Here is a 20,239-nt window from a genome sequence, read left to right on the forward strand (position 1 = left end):
GTGTGCATCACCACCACCTGGCCTATTTGTTTATTCTTTTCTTTCTTTCTTTCTTTCTTTCTTTCTTTCTTTCTTTCTTTCTTTCTTTCTACAGGGTCTCACTATGATGCCCAGGATAATCTTGAACTCACATATATCCACCTGCCTCTGCCTTGGCTTGCTGGGACTGAGGGCTTGTGCAAACATGCCTGGCTACTGTAACTTTTAAAAAAGTAGATGAAAGAGATGTTTTGTACAGTCAGGAAAATTCATTAAATATGCTTTATTATTGGTATTATTTAGTTTGTAAGGTGTGTTCTGTGCCAGTGCTGGGGAGATGGCTCAGAGGTTGGAATGCTTGCTGCATAAGTGTAAGGAATAGTTTGGCCCCTCAGTGTCATCCATATAAATGCTGGGTGGGTGTGGTGGAGTGAGTGTCTGTAATTCCCCCTACTTGGCTGGCAGAGATAGAGAATCCTCCTCCCTCAGCAATGAGCGAGAGAGTACCCTATCACCTGTCACCAAGCCCTGGGTTCAACTGGGAGACCCTGCTTCAATGACTAAAGTGGAGAGGAATGGAGGAAGACTCCTGACTGTCAACCTCAGGCCACCACATCCTCACATACATGAACATGTGTACACATACACACAGTGCATATGCAAGAACACAAAATGGACATAGATTATGGTGAAAGCTATGCATTAGTTTAGGAGTGTGGGGGAGGGGTACTGAGCACCAACCACAGACTTTTACCACTGTATACACTCCAAGCCTAGAATTTCTCTTCTTTTTTAAAATGCTAGTGACAACTGATGTGATACTAGTTAGTAACTTATTATTATTTTTGCATATTTACTTATTGTGTGTATGTGGTGGAAAGGCACATGTGTACCACAGAAGAGTGTGGAGTTCAAGGATTGGGTCTCTCCTTCCATCATGTGGGTCTTGAGACAAAACTTGGGTCACCAGTTTGGCCATATTTATTATTTATTAACGGATGTTGGGTGTTCAGTGCATATGCAGGAGCTTTCTCAGCAGTAAACAGAGGCCAGTGTGTGTGTGTGTGTGTGTGTGTGTGTGTGTGTGTGCGTGCACGCGCACACGTGTGCTATGCCAAAGCTGCTAGTGCTTTGCTGAAATGCCTGAATCAGTGAGTTCAGTGTTAATCAAGGCTTGAGGGCAACCAAGAGCCATGGAAAGAAGCATGTCCCACACTGTTGAGTCTCTAGGCATGGAAATGTACCAGACAGAAACACATCAGAGATGCCTTTGTTTTCTGTTGTAAAAAAACTAAATTTCTTTTCCTATGGAAAACTCTGCCTAGAATGGAAAGATATATTCCTGATTAATGAGATTTATATTGAACCCGGATCTCTTTCATGCTTATCCCTCATCCCTTTTTCTTTCAGGCAGCATCTTTCTATGTTGTCCCACTCAGCTGTGAACTCCAGGCACTTCAGGCTAACCTTCCCAAATGCTGGGATTGTACCACCATATTCCTGAATACACCTTTCCCCCACCTTTTCTGGTTTTGTTTTTGAGACAGGATCTCACAAGTAGCTTGGAATTCCTTTTGTATCTAAGGATGGCCTTGAACTTGTGATATATATTTGCATTACTAGTAATACGAAGGATGACCATATGGTTTATCAAATAAACATAGAGAGTAAACGATGGTATTAATACTTTGGCGAGGACAATAGGCATAAATACCCATGGAAGAAGTGGCTGGGGAGGTGGTGGGGGGTGGAGGGTGGGGAGAGTGGGAGGATTGTCGCAGTAGCCCAGACATCGGCCTAAGGACTTCCAGGAGGAAGCTAAGGTGCTGGAGAGACTTCTCAGAGGCCCAGAAACACCTAAGGGAAAATAGTCATTATGGCCCAGAGATGGGCCCTAGGAAGCTGCAGTTCTTAGGGCCTACGGGACTGTAGGAACGTGGCAGCTGTGGATAGAGGGGGTGGGGACTGTAGCACCAGCAGCTGTGGGCAGTGAGGACTGCAGCAGTGTCAGCCATGGGCAGTGGGGACTGCAGCAGTGTCAGCCGTGGGCAGTGGGGACTGCAGCAGTGTCAGCCGTGGGCAGTGGGGACTGCAGTAGTGTCAGCCGTGGGCAGTGGGGACTGCAGCAGTGTCAGCCGTGGGCAGTGGGGACTGTAGCACTGGCAGCAGCAGCCACTTGGCCCTAAGGGGCGTGGCCTGTGGATCAGTGCTGAGGCTGAAGCAAGGCTAGGGGGATGGCAGCAGCCAGCAATGTGGGCTGTACAGCAGGGGGCAGGGATGCCTGCAAGGGCAAAGCAGCAGCAGGTGGCAGAGTCGCTGGCAGTCAGTATTCCTGCAGCTTGCATAGGGCATGAAAGGCTTTCAATGGAGTTTAGGAAAATTCAGGGTGTAGAAGTCAAACAGCACAGAGAGCTTGAAGCAGACAGAAGAGAAAGCAGAGACACATTCTGCTACCAGTTACGGTTGGATGCTAAAGTGTATCATTAATAGGAGTTTTTCAGGTGGAAGAGTGTTTCCATCACCAGTGGAAGCCAACGAACCAATGTGGCATCCCCATGTCTCTAGAGAGGCCCCAAAGAAAGACCTATAGGAGAGGGTCAGCACCCTGACTCCCTCACCAAATAGGGACCCCAGTAGGTCCAGACTGCACGGAGGTCAGAGAAAGAATCCAGGACCTGTCAACAGGTTTTCCAGACAGTTAAGAGCAGATACGGCATTCCAGCAGCACAGCCACCAGAAGAGAAAGGAAAGCTTGCCAACCACACCGAACCGAACAGAATGAGCTTATCAGGTATAGGAATGCAGGGATTTTAGGGAAACTCACTAATTAGCCACTGTTGGATAGAGAAGGCAGGCGTCTGAAGGTCCTAATGTGCAAAAACTGGGCTGGGGGTGGGGGTATCCTGTAGGCCGAGATTCAAGTGACACCTGGATATCAAGTGATTGGTATTGGCTCAGGACCCCCAACACCAAGTTCTCAGCACAAAGGAGATTTATTTGCTCCAGAGGGCAGGGCATAAGAGACAAAGACAGGAGACAGAGGACAAGGGGGGAGGGGGAGAGGGAGGCAGGATAGGGGTATCTGTCCCAGAATGTGCTTCCCCTTTATAAAGGTAAAAGGGAAAGCCCCGTGTTAGGATGAGGTGTTTAATTTTATTTGGACACATTAATTAGGTGAGCCAAAGGGGGCTTTTGATTGCTGGACTTTTCTTTTCTTTCTTTTTTAAAATAATTTTTTTTTGAGACAAGGTTTCTCTGTGCAGCTGTCCTGGACTTGCTTTGTAGACCAGGCTGGCCTCGAACTCACAGCGATCCACCTGCCTCCGCCTCCCAAGTGCTGGGATTAAAGGCGTGTGCCACCACTGCCTGGCTGATTGTTGGCCTTTTAATACTTTGATAGTTGGACCGTGGTAGTCAGCTTCAGGGAGAGAGATCGGCTAAATATGGAACTAGACCTTGGGGCTGGCCTCAGGAATGGGGAGAAGGGCAAAGTCTGACCGAGCCACATGCTCGGTCCTTTCCATGTGGGTGAGGGGTTCTCACAGGAGGAGAAACGACTCACTGACAGCTGCATCACCGAAGCCCACCCCACCATGGATGACAGCCCACAAAATCTGGGACCCTGGAGCACACTGGACAGCCCGCAGGCCGCTCAATAGATAGGTGAGTGTCCTTTCCAAGTGACTCTGGTCTAATCCTCTTCCAGGAAGCTCTGCTGGCGTCTTCCAGTCATCTGTGCAGCTTGGCTTCTCTGAGGTCCTCTTTGTGTCTCAGATTTTCTTCCTCTGGCAAAGATGGACCTTAGGCATGTGGTCAGTTTCAGTGACTTCCTGAAGCTAGTTTGAGTTGTTTGCCTTCCTGTTTAAAGAGCTTCTTTGCAGGATGAAACGCGTCACGCTTAGAGGAAACTGTCACACAACAGAAAGTTAAACCAAGCCCCAGGTTCGAATCCACTCTCTTGCCCTGATGTGAGTGGCCACTGTCACACATTCCCACCAACCTGAGCTGAGTTGTGATGGACTGAAACGGTGAGCCAAGATAAGTCTTTCTTCCTTTTGAATGTTTCTGCCACCAGTTAGAACATTGGGAAAGGGTTAGGAGGTGTGGCCTTGTTGGAGTAGGTGTGGCCTAGCTGGAGTAGGCATGTCACTGTGGATAGGATTTATGGTTTCAAAAGTCAAAGCCAAGCCTAGTGTCTCTGTCTGTCTGTTTCTGTCTCTCTGTGTTCGAGGCCAACTTGGTCCACAGAGTGAGTTCCAGGACAGTCAGTGCTACACAGAGAAACCCTGTCTTGAAAACAAAACAAAAACCAGAAAATGCCTCTATAAGACCCAGCTGCGACCAGGCATGGTGGCATATGCCTTTAATCCCAGCACTCGGGAGGCAGAGGCCGGCGGATTGCTGTGAGTTTGAGGTCATCCTGGTCTACAAAGTGAGTCCAGGACAGCCAAGGCTACACAGAGAAACCCTGTCTTGAAAAACCAAAACCAAAAAAAACAAAAACAAAAAAACAAAAAACAACAACAAAAAACCCCAAAAAAACCAAAAACAAACAAACAAACAAAAAACAGCTGCAGGCAAGCCTGTAGGGCATTTTCTTTACTCCTCTCCTGTCCCCATCTCCTGCCCCAAGACAGGATTTCTCTGCGTAGCCTTGGCTGTTGTGGACTCTATTTGTAGACCAGAGTGGCCTCAAACTCACAGAGATCCCTCTACCTCTGTCTCCCGAGTGCTGGGCTCAAAGGCTTACGAAGGACGAAGTTGTAACCCCCCAAAGCCAGAAGTCTAGACAGTGTGTATGAGTGTAGGTATAAGTATAGATACAAGGGTAACAAACTTACAAAATATAACACATTATATCTTCCTTGCTTAATGAATGATGGGGAGCGTCTCCCCATTGTGGGTGTTGCCAGCCCTGGGCTGGTGGTTCTGGGTTCTATAAGAAAGCAGGCCATAGGGAGCAAGCCAGTCAGAGGCACGTCTCTACGGCCTCTGCTTTAGCCCCTGCCTCCAGGTTCCAGCCTTTCTTGAGCTCCTGTCCTGACTTCCTTTGATGATGAACTGTGATGTGGAAGCATAAACGAATAAGCCTTATTCTCCTCAACTTGTTTTTGGTTATGGTGCTTCATCATAGCAATAGAAACCCAAACTAAGACATTGGGACAGTGGAATTTGTTGTCCTGTTTCCCACACACTTGATGGAGTTGAGGCATGCACACCCAAGCTGTGAGTGTTGGGAATCAGAACTCAGGTCTCAGTCTTTTCTTTTGGTTCGAGACAGGGTTTCTCTGTCAGGTCTGAGTCTTGACCCAGGTGGAACCTCTATCTTTTATTGAGGAACACTCCATGCACTCTTTCTGCAGAAACGGACAGCACCATTTGCAAGAGCAGGTGGGTTTCTCTGGACTATGCTTAGCGCAGTGATTCTGCTGACAACATTTGATAAAGAAGGCTCAGCTATGGATTTAGTTCCTACACTGTCCCAGGTGCCAGTAGCCACAGTTATCATGTATTGTGTAGCTGATCATATTCGAGAGAAATTTAGTACCTAGTTCTGTAAACCAGTTTACAGAAACTCCCCTGGGGAAGTTTTCAAGGCAAATAGTATGAGAACATAAGTGCCAGGATAAAGTCCAGTGGTACTGCTCACCAGGCTGGGAGATTTCCTTTGCTTGATGACTTACTCCCATTACTGCATGCTATGTATTACTTCTGTAGCAGTGTCCATCGAATCTGCTTAACAGTTTTCTTACACACACTGGGTTAGTACAGGTTGCTGCAAAGGATGCAGATGAAGACCTGGCATGTGGGGACATGCATGCCAGGAACTCCCCCACTCCTTACAGGAGCTCCCTCTCTCAGCATGTGTTCAGAGCCCTATGAATTTACTTTTTTTTCTTTCTTTCTTTCATTGAACATAGATTCTTTTCCAATACAATGTAATTGGAGCTTTACCCTTGATGTGCAGCGTTTGGAGTTTAAGCTCAAACAATGGTGGGTCCTGTGTGTATGAGTCCCGTTTTTCCTCAGTAGAGCCTGGTGGGTGAAATCAGGGTGGAACACATAAAGCAAGGCCACAGCGGTGAAGAGGCTGACCTTCCATCCCGTCTTCAACTCCTTTCGCAGATGCTGTGCCAGCTTTCTTTCTAAAAGTGCTCTTTACATCTAGGGAGGGGCGGGGCTAAGGGGAAATGAAAGTGCACATTGTGTGGAAAGTTGATAAATAGCAGCTGTGGGGCCACAGGAACAGGAAATGGAGAAAGCCCAGGCAAGGAGAGAAGAGACACAAATGGGGCTGGAGGAGGAGAAGCCAGTCCCCTGGCACAGCTGGGCACACTAGCTGCCCTCAGTGGGAATGCACACCTGGGGCTAAAGTGCAGGCTGGCTGTGGTTCAGTGGCAGAGAGCACCAGCTACGCTTCCAGAAGCCGCAGGTTCAATTCCCAGCACCCATATGGCTGCTCACAACTGCCTGTAAGTTCCGTTCCAGGGGACCTGACACCCTCACACAACATACGTGCAAGCAAAACACGAATACACATAAGATAAATAAATAAAAAACAAAACAAAACAACACCACCATCAATACAAAACCACACGTTCACATAAGCAACCCTAACTAAACTCAACGTCCCCTTTCTCCCCCGACAACAAGAACTAGCTGGGAGATGAAAAGGCTCATTTGGAACGAGGGGGGCATGGGGTGACTATGATCAAAATGCATTGTGCACATGGACGCAATTGTCAACAAAGCATTTGAAGAAGAATGACAAGAATAAAAGAAGAAAGGAGGAGAAATAGAAGCAGCGAAGAAAGTTCTTAAAGCAAAACAAAACAACAACAACAACAAAAACAACAACAACAACAAAAAAAAAAAACCAACCCTGCTCGGGGCCCTTTGGACTGCTGCAGTCTGGTGCTGAGCTGGCTGGTTGGCCTTTGGCCTTTGAAGAATACCTCAAAGCCCTGCCTCACAGTTTGTTCTGGAAGGTTCAGATGACATGTGCAAGACTGAAAGTTCAGGAGGTATATAGAGATGTGCACTGCAAAGTGCCCTTTGGCCCAGTGCTCTAAAGCTGTGCTGACACTCACAGAAAGCAGAAGCTGAACCTTCTGGTGGGAATGGAAACTGGACCCTAAAGCCCAGCGTACCATCACTGGCTGCCCCGCATTGTACTGGTGGTACCACTTTAGAAGGGTGTGACTCTGGAAAACTGACACTCCTGAGGGAGAGGCGAAGAAGGCCACGTGCTAGAAAGAGGTCCATCTGTCAGGGCAGCTTATACAATGGGGCCATTATTGTCTGGTCTGGTTGACTTTGCAGCTTTCTGTGCTCCCTGTGGCATCCCCCACTTAGTCTTCTCCCTGTTTATGGCTTGAGAGATAACTGATGTCTTGCTTCTAACAGCAGCATGGTTTCCTGTACACTGACACCTCACAGTACGCCTTATTCCTGACTCAAGGGGTGTGCAGTCTGGGGTACCTTTTGTTTAGTTCTTTGTGTAACTCAATAGACGCAGTACGTTATCCCCAGGAGGACAGGGAAGCGATGCCACAGCCAACTTACCTTGGATAATCACCCACGCATCCTGCCAGATCTGACGTACCCATCGTTCAGCCCTTTTTATATAAGGCAAGGATAGTGTTCCAGAAATATCAGCTAATGGCCCTGTGCATTTACTTAACTTCCTGCGAGAAGATTTTTTTTTAATTTGATTGTGCACCAGCCCCTGGAAAGCACACTTACTGGCTTGTGAAGCATTTTATATGCCAGCAACACAGTGGGGGGGGGGGCAAAATGACACTGTTTCTTTGACTTGCTTCACGGCTGAAGAGAAATATTTGTTAACTATTTCACACAGCTTTTTTTAACTGACATAAATGATAAACAATAGAAATGTAATCAACAATTGAAATCTTACAGGAGAGAACAAACACCTTTTTGTTGTTGTTCTGTTCTGTTTGTTGCCATATGGTCAGGACAGAGAGCATTTAAATTTAAATATTGACGGACTCCTCCAGCAGATTAATAAATGAGCCGGCCATTCCAAAAGAAGCCCCGTAGAGCCTGCTCCACTGAGCACGGCACTCTATGTGTCTGCCCGTGGACTTTTAGGGACTCACCAGCTTGATCATCAGGCACTTTTGCAACATTTATCAGATCAATACAATGAAAAACTCCTTGTATTTCTTATTAGGCTGCCACCGCAAAACAGTTCTCTGAGTTGAATAATACTCAAATTTACTTTGTGTGTATGTGTGATACTTGAAATCAAGGCCAGGGTCTTGCGCATGCCAGGAAAGTACTCTATGACTGAGTTACATCTTGGGTCTTTCATATTTAGTTTTAATTGAAATGTCTCCTGATCAGTCTGAACACACACACACACACACACACACACACACACACACACACACTGGGCAAGCGGGATGTCTCACTATATATCCCAGGCTGCCTCAAACTCAAGATTCTCTTGCCTGCCAAGTGCTGAGACCACAGATGGGTACCACCAACTCCAGTGAGGTCATGACTGTTCAAGTTACGGGACATTGAGATTCCCCTGTGTAGGGGCCAGAAGTAATCCTTCTTGTATCCTCCTCCGTGTCTGGTGGGCATTTGGGGGTACCATCTCATATCATACCCTGGATCTGCTCATGCACTTGCCTCTGGTCCCTCGATGTATTGCTCTGGAAACAGAAGTCAGAGAGGAGAAGAGGAGGAGGTGGAAGAGATGGAGGAAGAAAGGCCATCAGCTCACCTGCGTGGAACGGCATGTGCTCTCTTTTAGCAGCCCGGTGCTCACAGCAGCTCTATGAAGTGCGTATTAGCACTCTCCTCACTTTATGGGGGCTAAGACAGGATGGGGGCCTCTGAGAGGCAAAGGGACAGGTTCCGCTTGCAATGGAGGCATCAGCCATGAGTGCGGAGTCATCACCACTTGTCCCCTTTAAACTGCTATGCTAGACTTTGTATTACACCATTACAACTAGATCATAGTGACAAATCTTGCTGTGACTTTTCTCACTCTTGGTATCGAACCACCACAGAGCCACATGCTGGGGCTCCAGCACTGACTTCCACCCCACTGGCATGTTTGTTCTTGTAAGCGCGCGCACCATTCCTACCACTAGGGCTTTGCCTCCTCAGCTGTTTGCTTCCATAAGTTCTGACTACAAGTACATCATTGTAAGGGCTAGGGCTTCAACACACGAGCTTGAAGGGACACAAACATCCGCTTCATAGCCGTGACAAGCACAGGGGGCTAGTTAACAAGAACTGCTTTGTCCTAAACATTATTATACGTGGCTGTGTTATTATTTATTTTCAACGCTACAGAAGTGAGTTTATTCTAGGGTGACCACATGCCAAGAATCCCTCAGTACTTTTTCAAGGGGCTCCAGCCAGCCTCAGCATGGCAAACATGGCTTTCACACATATTCCTGTAAATAATCTCAGTACAACTCATCGGTTTACCAAGTTGGAATTTGGTGGTTTCCATACTTTGTTCTGTTGTGGGGTCCCTATCTGGGGTGAGCAGACATGTGTATTGCATCTGAAGGGGTATAGGAGGCCTAGGTTTGGCAAACATGGCACTGGCAGTGAAGGGACAGAAGCATGTGGCTCTGGCAGCCTTTGCCCTTCTCCCCGCATCCCCTCTCCCTTGCTTGGAAAAAAAAAATCTTTACATTCCTCTGCTTTACGCTGAGAACTTGGTCTTGGGGGTCCAGAGCTGATTCTTTCCCTTTCTCCTTTTGGGCAGGTCTTGCCCTCCCACTTCTCTCTTTCTTGTAAACTATAGATTATATCCCTAAACCATCACCGTCTGTTCCCTTACTTGAACTTTTTTTTTTAATGCTAGAGTCATTTCTGAGACTAAGAAGGTCCACCAATTAAAAGCCCCCTCTGGCTCATCTAAATTAGCATGCCCAATCAAAACACACCACTGAGCCGGGCATGGTGGCGCACGCCTATAATCCCAGCACTCCGGAGGCCGAGGCAGGAGGATCTCTGTAAGTTCAAGACCAGCCAGGTCTACAAAGCGAGTCCAGGACAGCTAAGATTACACAGAGAAACCCTGTCTTGAAAAACCAAAACAAAACAAAACAAAAACAAAAAAACCAACAAAAGAAAACAAAAAAACCACACCACTGTATCCTAGTCCATTCTAACACAGACCTTCCCTTATTGACCCTTAAAAATTACACCCGCACTGACATGGTGGTGCGCACCCTTAACTCCAGCTCTTCGGAGGCAGAGGCAGTCAGATCTCCATGAGTTTGAGGCCAGCCTGGTTTACAAAGTGAGTCCTGGACAGTCAAGGCCAGTGTCTGAGGGCGGGTTGGGGATGGGGAGTCTGGGAGGGGGGTTGGAGGGGTTACACCTGCAAGGTCATATGCTACTCTTTTTCTGCCTGAGTCAGAAAGGAGCTTCTTATGCTTTTCTTCCCTGCTTAATAAAGGAGCTCTCTGTGAACGTAGGTGTTTGGTTGTGGTTTGTGCCTAATCTGGGGTTCGGGAAGGAGCCCCCACTGTGAGCATCTCTTCAGGAAAAGTTTTGGTAGGCCTTTTTAGTGCACATTTCCACAGCCTTCCAAAATCACTCCATGAGCCGAGGGTCAGTGTTGAAAGCATGGGCATATGGGGGACCATTCAGGCAGGAGCCAGAGCCATGCCCTTGTCTTACTGAGCTGCCTCAAACATATGCAGATGAATCCTGCAAGGCAAGATACCTGACCGGTTTAATTAAGAACTTGGCAGTTATGATTAAGAACAAAGGAAGAGGGAGCATATCCTGCCTCATCTGAATGGGTTCAACGTAACACAAGCGTTCTTTTTTAATTTTATTTTTAATTTTTAAAATTCTTTAAAAATATTTTTTATTAATTTATTCACATTACATCTCAACTGTTATCCCATCCCTTGTATCCTCCCATTCCTCCCTCTCTCCCATTTTCCCCTTACTCCCCTCCCCTATGACTGTGACTCTTTTTTTTTTTTTTTTTTTTTGTTTTTCGAGACAGGGTTTCCTCTGTGTAGCCTTGGCCATCCTGGACTCACTTTGTAGACCAGTCTGGCCTCGAACTCACAGCGATCCGCCTGCCTCTGCCTCCCGAGTGCTGGGATTAAAGGCGTGCGCCACCACGCCCGGCTATGACTGTGACTCTTAAGCAAGACAGAGGTAGACATGAGAGACGAGAGGGAGGATGCCACCTTAGAGGCAGGGATCAGAGTATGCCAGGGCCTGCGGCCAAAGAAGGTGAGCGTTCTCCAGAAGATGTAAGCGGTCAAGGATATGAATTCCTCCCTGGAGCCGCTGAAACAGTGATTCTCAACCTGTGGGTCACGTCCCCTTTAGGGGGAGTTGGATGACTCTTTTTCAGGGGTCACGCATCAGACATCCCGCCTATAAGATACTTACATTATGATTCATAACAGTAGCAAAACCACAGTTACGGAGCAGCAATGAGATAGTTTTATGATTGGGGAGGGGAGGGGTCACCACAACATGAGAAATTGTATTAAAGGATGAAGCATTAGGAAGATTGAGAACCAGTGATGGAGAAAGAATACAGACCATAAACCTACTGTGATCTCGTAAGAGCCTACACTGCGTTACCTCCAGGCCCTGGACTGCGCCTGTTTGCTAGGGCAGCGGTAGGAAACTAATACAATTTGCTAACCCATTTACAGGATTGTGTCTGAGCCTTGCATGAACAAAGCATGCTGCCTTAATGTGGCTTCTGACACACTGGAGGAGGGGGGCACATGCCATTATTATTTGATAAAGAATTTTGCTCCTTGTGCCGTAACACAAAACACTTTTTAAAAAGATTTATTTATTTATTTTTTAATACAGTATTCTGTCCACATGTGTGGCTGCCCACCGCAAGAGGGCACCAGATTCATTAGAAGTGGTTGTTAGCCACCATGTGGTTACCAGGGCTCTTAACCTCTGAGCCATCTCTTCAGCCCAAAACACTTTTTTGTTTTGTTTTGTTTTGTTTTGTTTTTGTTTTTCAAGACAGGGTTTCTCTGTGTAGCTTTGGCTGTCCTGGAACTCTCTTTGTAGACCAGGCTGGCCTCGAACTCACAGAGATCTGCCTACCTCTACCCTCAGGAGTGCTGGGGTTAAAGGCAAGCGCCACCACACCTGGCTCTAAAACACAATATTGTTTCCATCTCCTTTGTGTTGTGCCTCATAGTTTCAAACAGTAGGAAAACAGCTGGAGAACTTCATGGTGAAGAGTGAGAGGACAGACTTAGGAGGGGCAGGGCAAGGTAAGCTGTTGCCATGATTCTCTTAGTTTCTTCCAAAGCTCGCTAAAACAAATGTGACCCCGGCCCAGTGGTGGCGCACACCTTTAGTCTCAGCCCTCGGGAGGCAGAGCTGGGACGATATCTGAGTTCCTACAGAGTGAGCTCCAGGACTGCCAGGACTACACGGAGAAACCTTGTCTTGCAAAACGAAATTCACAACCATTTTATCTGTTTTTCCTTTCAAAAAAAAAAACAATCGTATATCCAATCTTAACTTATATTCTGAGCATTCATTAGTATGTCTGTGTTAGTTTCTGTCACTGTGACAAAAATACCCAAGAAAGTCCGCTTAAAGGAAGAAAGGTTTTATTGTAGCTCACAGCTTTGGAGTCTTCGAGCACGGGGGCTGGTTTTGCTGTGTGGAGCCGAGGAGAGGCAGATTGTCATGACAGGGGCCATGTATAGGGTAGCAACGCTAATCACCTCATGGTGGCCAGCAGCGAAGAAACCCAGGAAGGAGTGACAGATGCTGCTGCTCCCCTTTGTGTCCTTCCACCAGACCTCACTTCCGGAGTTCCCTCATTTTCCAGTGCTGCCGCAGGCTGGAGACCAAGCTTTCTGCAGACATGTGAGACCCAATCCAGCTGGCCTTAGGATGACGTGCCTGTCATTCTAGTGCCTGGGAGGCCCCGCAGACACTAGACATCATGGGCTTCACGGCAAGACCCTAACTCTAACCACAATAGCAAAAACATCCAAACCACAATTATATCTGCTTTTTTAAAAATTGTGGTTTTTGTTGTTGTTGTTGTTGTTGTTTATTTGCTTCCAGCTCCTTTAAGTAACTCAGGCTGGCTCAAATTCTTGATCCTTCTATCTCACGATATATACACACATTTGAGTGCATTACTGTCCTAATGTACTATTAGAGACACATGCTTCAAGTATAACACTGTGCATTGTAATATACATTCTTGAAGTTGAGAGGTGTCCCCAAAATCAGTGCGATTTTTTTTTAAAGCATACTTTAATTAGCAATGTTTTTCTTTCCCTCCTGGCAGTATATTTCAGAGCAATGTGGCATCTCTACTTTGGAAGCATAGTAAGATTGGATTAGCTACAATGTGAACCAAGACTGTTATATGTAGGCCAGGCGGTGGTGGCACATGCCTTTAATCCCAGCACTTGGCAGGCAGAGGCTGGCGGATCGCTGTGAGTTCGAGGCCATCCTGGTCTACAAAGTGAGTCCAGGACAGACAGCCAAGGCTACACAGAGAAACACACACACACACACACACACACACACACACACACACACACACACACATGACTGTTGTGTCTGTTTAAGGATTCTCTCCTTTAATCCTCTAGGAATATGCAGCCAGGACTGCTCTTCAGAGAATAGAAAAGGTTAAGGCATTTGCCCTGTGGCTTCTCAGCTTCATCGTGCTCTGTGGCCTGCTGGCAGCACGCAGCTCCCAGACAAAGCTCTGCTTTACCCCATTTACTAATTTTCTTGGTGCAAATCCTCTCACCACTACCATGAACTCCCTGGCCGTGGAGTTAGAATGGTTTGTACTAACTTCCTCTGCGGGTAGAGCCGACCTGAGCACCTGACTCGGATCCCACGCACCGAACATCGCAACGTGTAGCTCCCTACTTGCATCTCCACTTGGGCATCCGATTTGTTTCTCCAGCTCCATGAAAAGGAGAATTCCTTGACGTGCTCCTGGCGTTCTGCTTGAGAGTCATGACTGAATGCAAGGACAAGACACCTAGGATTTTAGTAATATGATGGTTAAGAACTGTGAAAGCTCTGATGGGCCAGCAAAACGGCTGAGCAGACGGAAGTGCTTTAGGACAGGAGAGAATTGACTCCTGTAGGGTATCCTCAGAGTTTCATAGATACTGTGGTACATGCCCGTCTGTACTCAACACACACAAACACACACACACACACACATACACACACAGAGTAATAATGGTGGTGATGATGATGATAGATAAAAGTAAAGTTCAAAAAAAAAAAAAAAAGAACTATGAAGGCCATGAAACTAGGTTACTTGTTTGTTTCTGTTTGTTGTTTGTTTTCTGAGACAGGGTTTCCCGAGTCTAGGCTGTCCTAGACTTGCTTCGTAGATCAGGCTGGCCTCGAACTCACAGCGATCCAACTGCCTCTGCCTCCCGAGTTCTGGGACTAATGGCGTGCGCCACCATGCCCGGCCGGCCACTTGAGACTATCTTACTTGTAAGCTAACACACTGCCCTGCTGTGGGCCCACAGCTTATGGTCACAGCTCTTTTAGATCAGACAACATGGGTTTTATTCGGTGCTGCTAACGTGTAGCCATAGCATCGATGCGTTTTGTTTTGTCTCTCTTTTTTCCAACAGTAGGTTGAGTCCCAGGGCCTCCTAAATGATAGAAACCACTCCATATTCAATGGATGCTCACCAGGAATATCCACCAGGACATCTTGAGGACCTCATAAGTCTACGCAGGATAACTTTTCAGGAAAGGCTGAGAGGAGTTGACCTCCATAGGAATAGCCCCGTTTACTGATCAAACTGATGACTGAGATTTCTGGTCCAGGAAAAAGGGGGAAAGAGGCTATTTCTATATTTAACAATTCTGGATGGTGTGGATAGCAAGTGAGGAAGGTTAGTGATGGCCTTTGTTGAAGGGCCTTTGTCATAAGTAGCAGCATTATAAGACTACAAATTATCCAGGAAGCCAAACCGATTAATTTCAAGCACTATGGTGGTGTTCATGGAGTCAGTGATGACTCCATGCAACACTATAAATGAAAAATATGTCTCTTTGCCTGGCCAGGGAGCATGTCCTCGGGTCTGGTCCCCACCCGCCACGCTGCACGAGGGAGTAGTGCAGAACTTTGGTGCCAGGCTTGGCTAGTCAGCCAGAAGATGGCAGAATTTCCTTTGTAGATCTGATGTGAGTTCCACATCCTGGTGTCTTGCCCAGCTTCAGTCTCAGAAAATCAATGGGGTTTGCAGGAATTTCAAGCTGAACTGAAATACAGCCTTCAGTGCCAATATCCTTTTCTCTTGGTTATTACTAACAGTAAATTCAATGTCTCAGGAAACTTGGAAGCCCAGGAGGATGAATTATGACCCTGGGGAGTATTTGTGATGCAGATAAGTTTAGAAAAGCAGAGTGTGTCCCAGGTGGAAAAACCAGGATCTATTTGGATCTGCCACAGAATTTCAAAATATTTGTGAGCAGTTAGTTAAATAATAACACAGATTTTTATTTTTTTTTAATTTATTAATTTATTCAGATTACAACTCAATTGTTATCCCATCACTTGTATCCTCCCATTCCTCCCTCTCTCCCGCTTTGACCCTATTCCCCTCCCCTAGGTCTATGACCGAGGAGGACCTCCTTCCCCACCATATGGCCATAGGCTATCAAGTCTCATCTTGGTAGCCTGCTTATTCTTTCTTTGAGTGCCATCAGGCCTCCCCACCAAGGGGAGGTGGTCAAATATGGAGCACCAGAGCTCATGTCAAAGTCTGTCCCCGCTCTCCACATAACTGTGGAGAATAAAAATTATACTTGGCTTAAGAAAGAAAAGGTCAGTGCGATAAATTCTGATTTAGTTTATCTGTCAAAGGCTGGAAGTTGTCCTCTGGGCTCTGTGACCTCCAGAAGCACAGAGCAGCAGGGGTGACGGAGTACAATGAATGGTTCACAGAAGACCTTGCATGAGAGCTTTAGCGCCTTTTCCTTCACTTTGAGATAATTTATAACTACTGTGCTTAGGTCAAGGGTTTCTGTGGGAGTGTCTAGTATTTTAGTGAGGAAAGAGAAGTTCCCTGAGATAAGGCAATCATGAAGTTCCTCTTCCTTCTGGACCAGGTTCAGGGTGTTGTAATGGTGGACTGCCATGTGAGTAGGAAACAGACTCTCATCAGAAGCTGCCGGGCTGGGCAGAAGTGTTGTAAGTTCGTAGGCAGTAGTGATGCCGGACCCATACATCTGTCAGGCCAAGAACAGGGTCTAGACCTAGCTGAACAGAAGCGCCAGTAAGTTTTGAAGTGGCATCTATTGCTGCTCTAAGGTACATTGGATGGGCCTCTGTAATCAGGCCAAGGATGAGGCAAAGGCAGTGTTAGCAGAGGTAACTGAATTCTTCAGGCATTAGAAGAGTGGCTGGAATTATAGACCCGGGTGGTGGCTCACACCTTTATTTTCAGCACTTGGGAGGCAGAGGGAGGCTGATCTCTGTGAGGTTGAGGCCAGCCTGGTGTACGGAGTGAGTTCAGAAGTTGCTGGGAAAAGAGGGGTCTTGGTGAGAGAAAAAGGAATATATGTATGTGAGGAAGAGGGATACTAGGATAGGCAAAGGAAGGCCACCTGGACAAAGACAGCAGCTGGGAGCCAAGCACAGGAGGCTGACTGAGAAAGCGAGGGTAGTTTGTTACTGCAGAGGCTTGAAAAATTGCACATTAACTTGGATGAAGCAGTTTTTCAGCAAAGCAATTACTGAATGAAATCTTATTTGTAAGTCTCTGCATACAAATAAAAAATATTATGCTCCCTGAAGCTGAAAAAGCTTCTTCATTTTCTTTCCTAGGAGCCCACTCAGTGACTACTACTCAAGTTAAGTGTTTCCCCAGTGTGGCTAGTGGTGGCTCAAGTCATCCTTGGTGACACAATGTGTTCAGAAAGGATCCAGAAGGATCTCTCTTCAAATGAAAGCAGAAAGAGGAGCTACACTTAGATAGAGAGGGCTGGCAAGAATCAGTTCACGGGGATGCTTGGACACTTTGTATTTCAGGACTTATCCTACTAATGGGAGCCTCAAACTGTAGTTCCAGTCTGTACCCCCTCAGGGATAAAAAAGAAAGGACAGTGTCTCTGGAACAATGCCATGCCTCTACATTGTTTGACTTTACCTAACAAAATGTAAACAAATATCTATTCACACCAGACAGGGCACCAGTACGGATCAAAGAAACAGTTCTACTCAAATCTAGCTCGGTGACCGCCAGGCGCTGTGGTGCACGCCTATAATCCCAGCACTCAGGGAGGCAGAGGCAGGCAGATCACTGTGAGTTTGAGGCCAGCCTGGTCTACAAAGTGAGTCCAGGACAGCCAGGGCTACACAGAGAAACCTAGCCTTGAAAAACAGAACACACACGTACATACACAAAAGGACAAAGACAGGAACTAGAAGACAAGGGAGAAGCGAGAGAATAAAGGGGCTGTTTGCCCTGTAGGCAGTAAAAGGAAACCCCTGTGTTAAGATGAGGTGTTTAATTGTAGTTTAATTAGGCATGTTAATTAGGTGAACCAAAGAGGGATTTTGATTTCTGGTCTTCAATACTTTGATAATTGGACCTTGGTAGTCAGCCTCAGGAGAAGTTGGCAAATAATGGAATAGGCCTTGGTGGCTAGCTTTAAGAATCTAATGATTTTTAGCAAGGCAAAGGGAACGGGGAGATGCTTGCCACGCTCAGGCTAGCCAGAGTCCCTTCAGCGTGGGGTGGGAATCATAATGGACCTCAGAAGGCTTTTACAGGAAAAAGGATAGCAATGGCTTCCCTAAGTGCTTCCTGGTTGCAACCACTGATGCTAAGCCAGCTGCCTCAGCATTCGTGAATCCCCAGGAAGCCAAGGTGCAGGACTGCTAGCTCTACATTAAGACACTGCCAAAGGACGCATTCAGAGGCCATGGCTGCAAAGGCAGCAAAGCTAGAAGGCAGAGGCTCCAACAGAGGAAGCAATTCATGATTGAGATTCACCAAGCACAACACAATGTTTATGCTCTCCTCTTTAAACACATTACTGAAGGTGTTTGAAAACAGTCACATAAGTAAATTTAACAACAGAGAATAGGCCAACAGGGTGTATGTGTGCATTTCATCTGCTGCTTCTTCTTCCAGGCTATATACACTGTTCCATAGGGTAATACTGGGTTATGACTCTTTCCTGGGGAGACAGAAGCAAGCATCTATTGATCCCAGATAGGGTACCATCAAGACCAATGAAATGATTCCTTTCAAATCAGGTTTGGTGAACCAATGAGTTTATTGAGGAGGATGGGTGAGTCAAAGGCTGCTGCACCTCAGAAAAGTCCAGTATCAGCACGGATGATGATGACGACTCAAATAGCGCTTCCCTGGAATGCTGAGCACAACTTGTAGTTTTGTGAGTTCTAATCTCTCTCTCTCTCTCTCTCTCTCCCTCTCTCTCTCTCTCTCTATCTATCTATCTATCTGTCTATCTCTATCTCTCTGACAGGGGACAGGGTTTCTCTGTGTAGCCTTGGCTGTCCTGGACACGCTTTGTAGATCAGGCTTGCCTCGAACTACAGAGATCCGCCTGCCTCTGCCTCCTTAGTGCTGGGATTACATGGTGAGCGCTACCATGCCTTCTGTGAGTTTTAGTCTTAATGAGCCTTCCTTCCCTGTCTAAGAGGGAGTGGTTCAATACCAAGGAAATAGCTATATAAACACAGGTGGAAAAGACAAAGCAGCAGAAAAGACCAAGTCCATAAAGAATGGGGGTGGGAGAGGAAAATCAACAAAGTATATAAAAAGAATCTACAGTAAAGGGAATTTAGATCTTGCAAGGACTTCCCACACAGTGGGATCCTCAAAGGGATGCTTCAATGCTGTGCTGGCTGAATGTAGCAGGCAGTACAGACTACATAGTGTGGAGCTTGTGGGGAAACTGGAAGGCCACCCACGTGAAAGCCATTGAGCCTCTTCCGTGCTTGCTCTAAGCAGGCATGAGTTACCCTCCTTCTGTTCTGTCCTTTGTGTGGGCAGAGAGTCAAAAGCAGGCAGACGACCCGGAAGATGCCAGGTGAAAATGAAGTAAGGCTTCTGGTGTGCATGGCCAGGGGCATTCACATGGGCAGCCGGAGGCAAAAAGTTGTGTGTAGAGGGAGTTAGAGCAGATTTGGCTTTCTCTGGTTGGTTTTGAGTTGGAGAGGCAAGAGAAAGGCAGGAAGCTGGAAGTTGATGGCCACTCCCTCACCATTCTAGGCCAACGGCTGCAGAAGCTGTACTTTGTCCTTCTAGATTGGTGGCCCCAGGTTCCAATTTAGTTTTCTGTTGCCACATGTTGTCTGGCCATTGTTCATGAGATTATACAACACCTCAGCAGTAAGCTAATGCCCTCACAGTGTATCATCAGGCTTTTGGTAGAATGGCCATTACAGGGAAGCCTGATGCATTAGCACAGTCAGTTTAGACCAGTCTGGCTTTTAACTATCGCCAACTGCATGTGAGGACTTATTCTATGGAAAGCTAAATTCTGGCTGCTCCTGTCTTAATAACCGTAAGCCTTAAGCTCTAACTGATCATCTTTGGGAGCCAAATGTCATATAACTATTTTAAGGATCCTTTGACAATAAGACAGGTTAACTCCTGGCAACACCCAGCCTACCTCAAAGAAGATGATGAGCATTAAAGAACCTCTTTATGGAGATGGCTTCAAATGTGGCAAACAAGCCACTGGGAAAAATATCCTTATTTCTGCCACAGACAGAATTCTGCTTAAAAATGGGCAAGCTTGGATGCACGCAGAGTAGGATGGCCAAACTCTGGTAAAACAAGTTAAGCAAGTCTTCAATAGTTCCTGCCTCACAAATATGTGTGTCAGGTATATTGGGCCAGAAGGCTGAAGATGATACTCCAATGTTATAGAGAGTTTTGGGTGACTGTTCAGGCAGCAATCTGTCTCTGTCATTTTTTCATTTGGAATCTGATAACCTGCACGCCCTGTTTATTCAGATAATTAATTTTATTCCTTCTCAAGTCTCTGATGGGGTTGAAGACCAGATAGTTTAGTTTTACAATTAAGCTTAGTTATTTAGGAGTTAAGATGTTTTTAGGTCTAGATAGATGTTTTTAGGTTGACAGAGATGAGGAATGATATTGTTTTACATTTAGAATTTTAGACACACCAAGATAGGAAAGATGTTTTCTTCAGGGTTGCCAAATACAAATAGGCAAAACACTATGAATGTACA

The sequence above is a fragment of the Acomys russatus genome, chromosome 2 (assembly GCF_903995435.1).
Source record: "Acomys russatus chromosome 2, mAcoRus1.1, whole genome shotgun sequence".
Classification (NCBI taxonomy): Eukaryota; Metazoa; Chordata; class Mammalia; order Rodentia; family Muridae; genus Acomys; species Acomys russatus.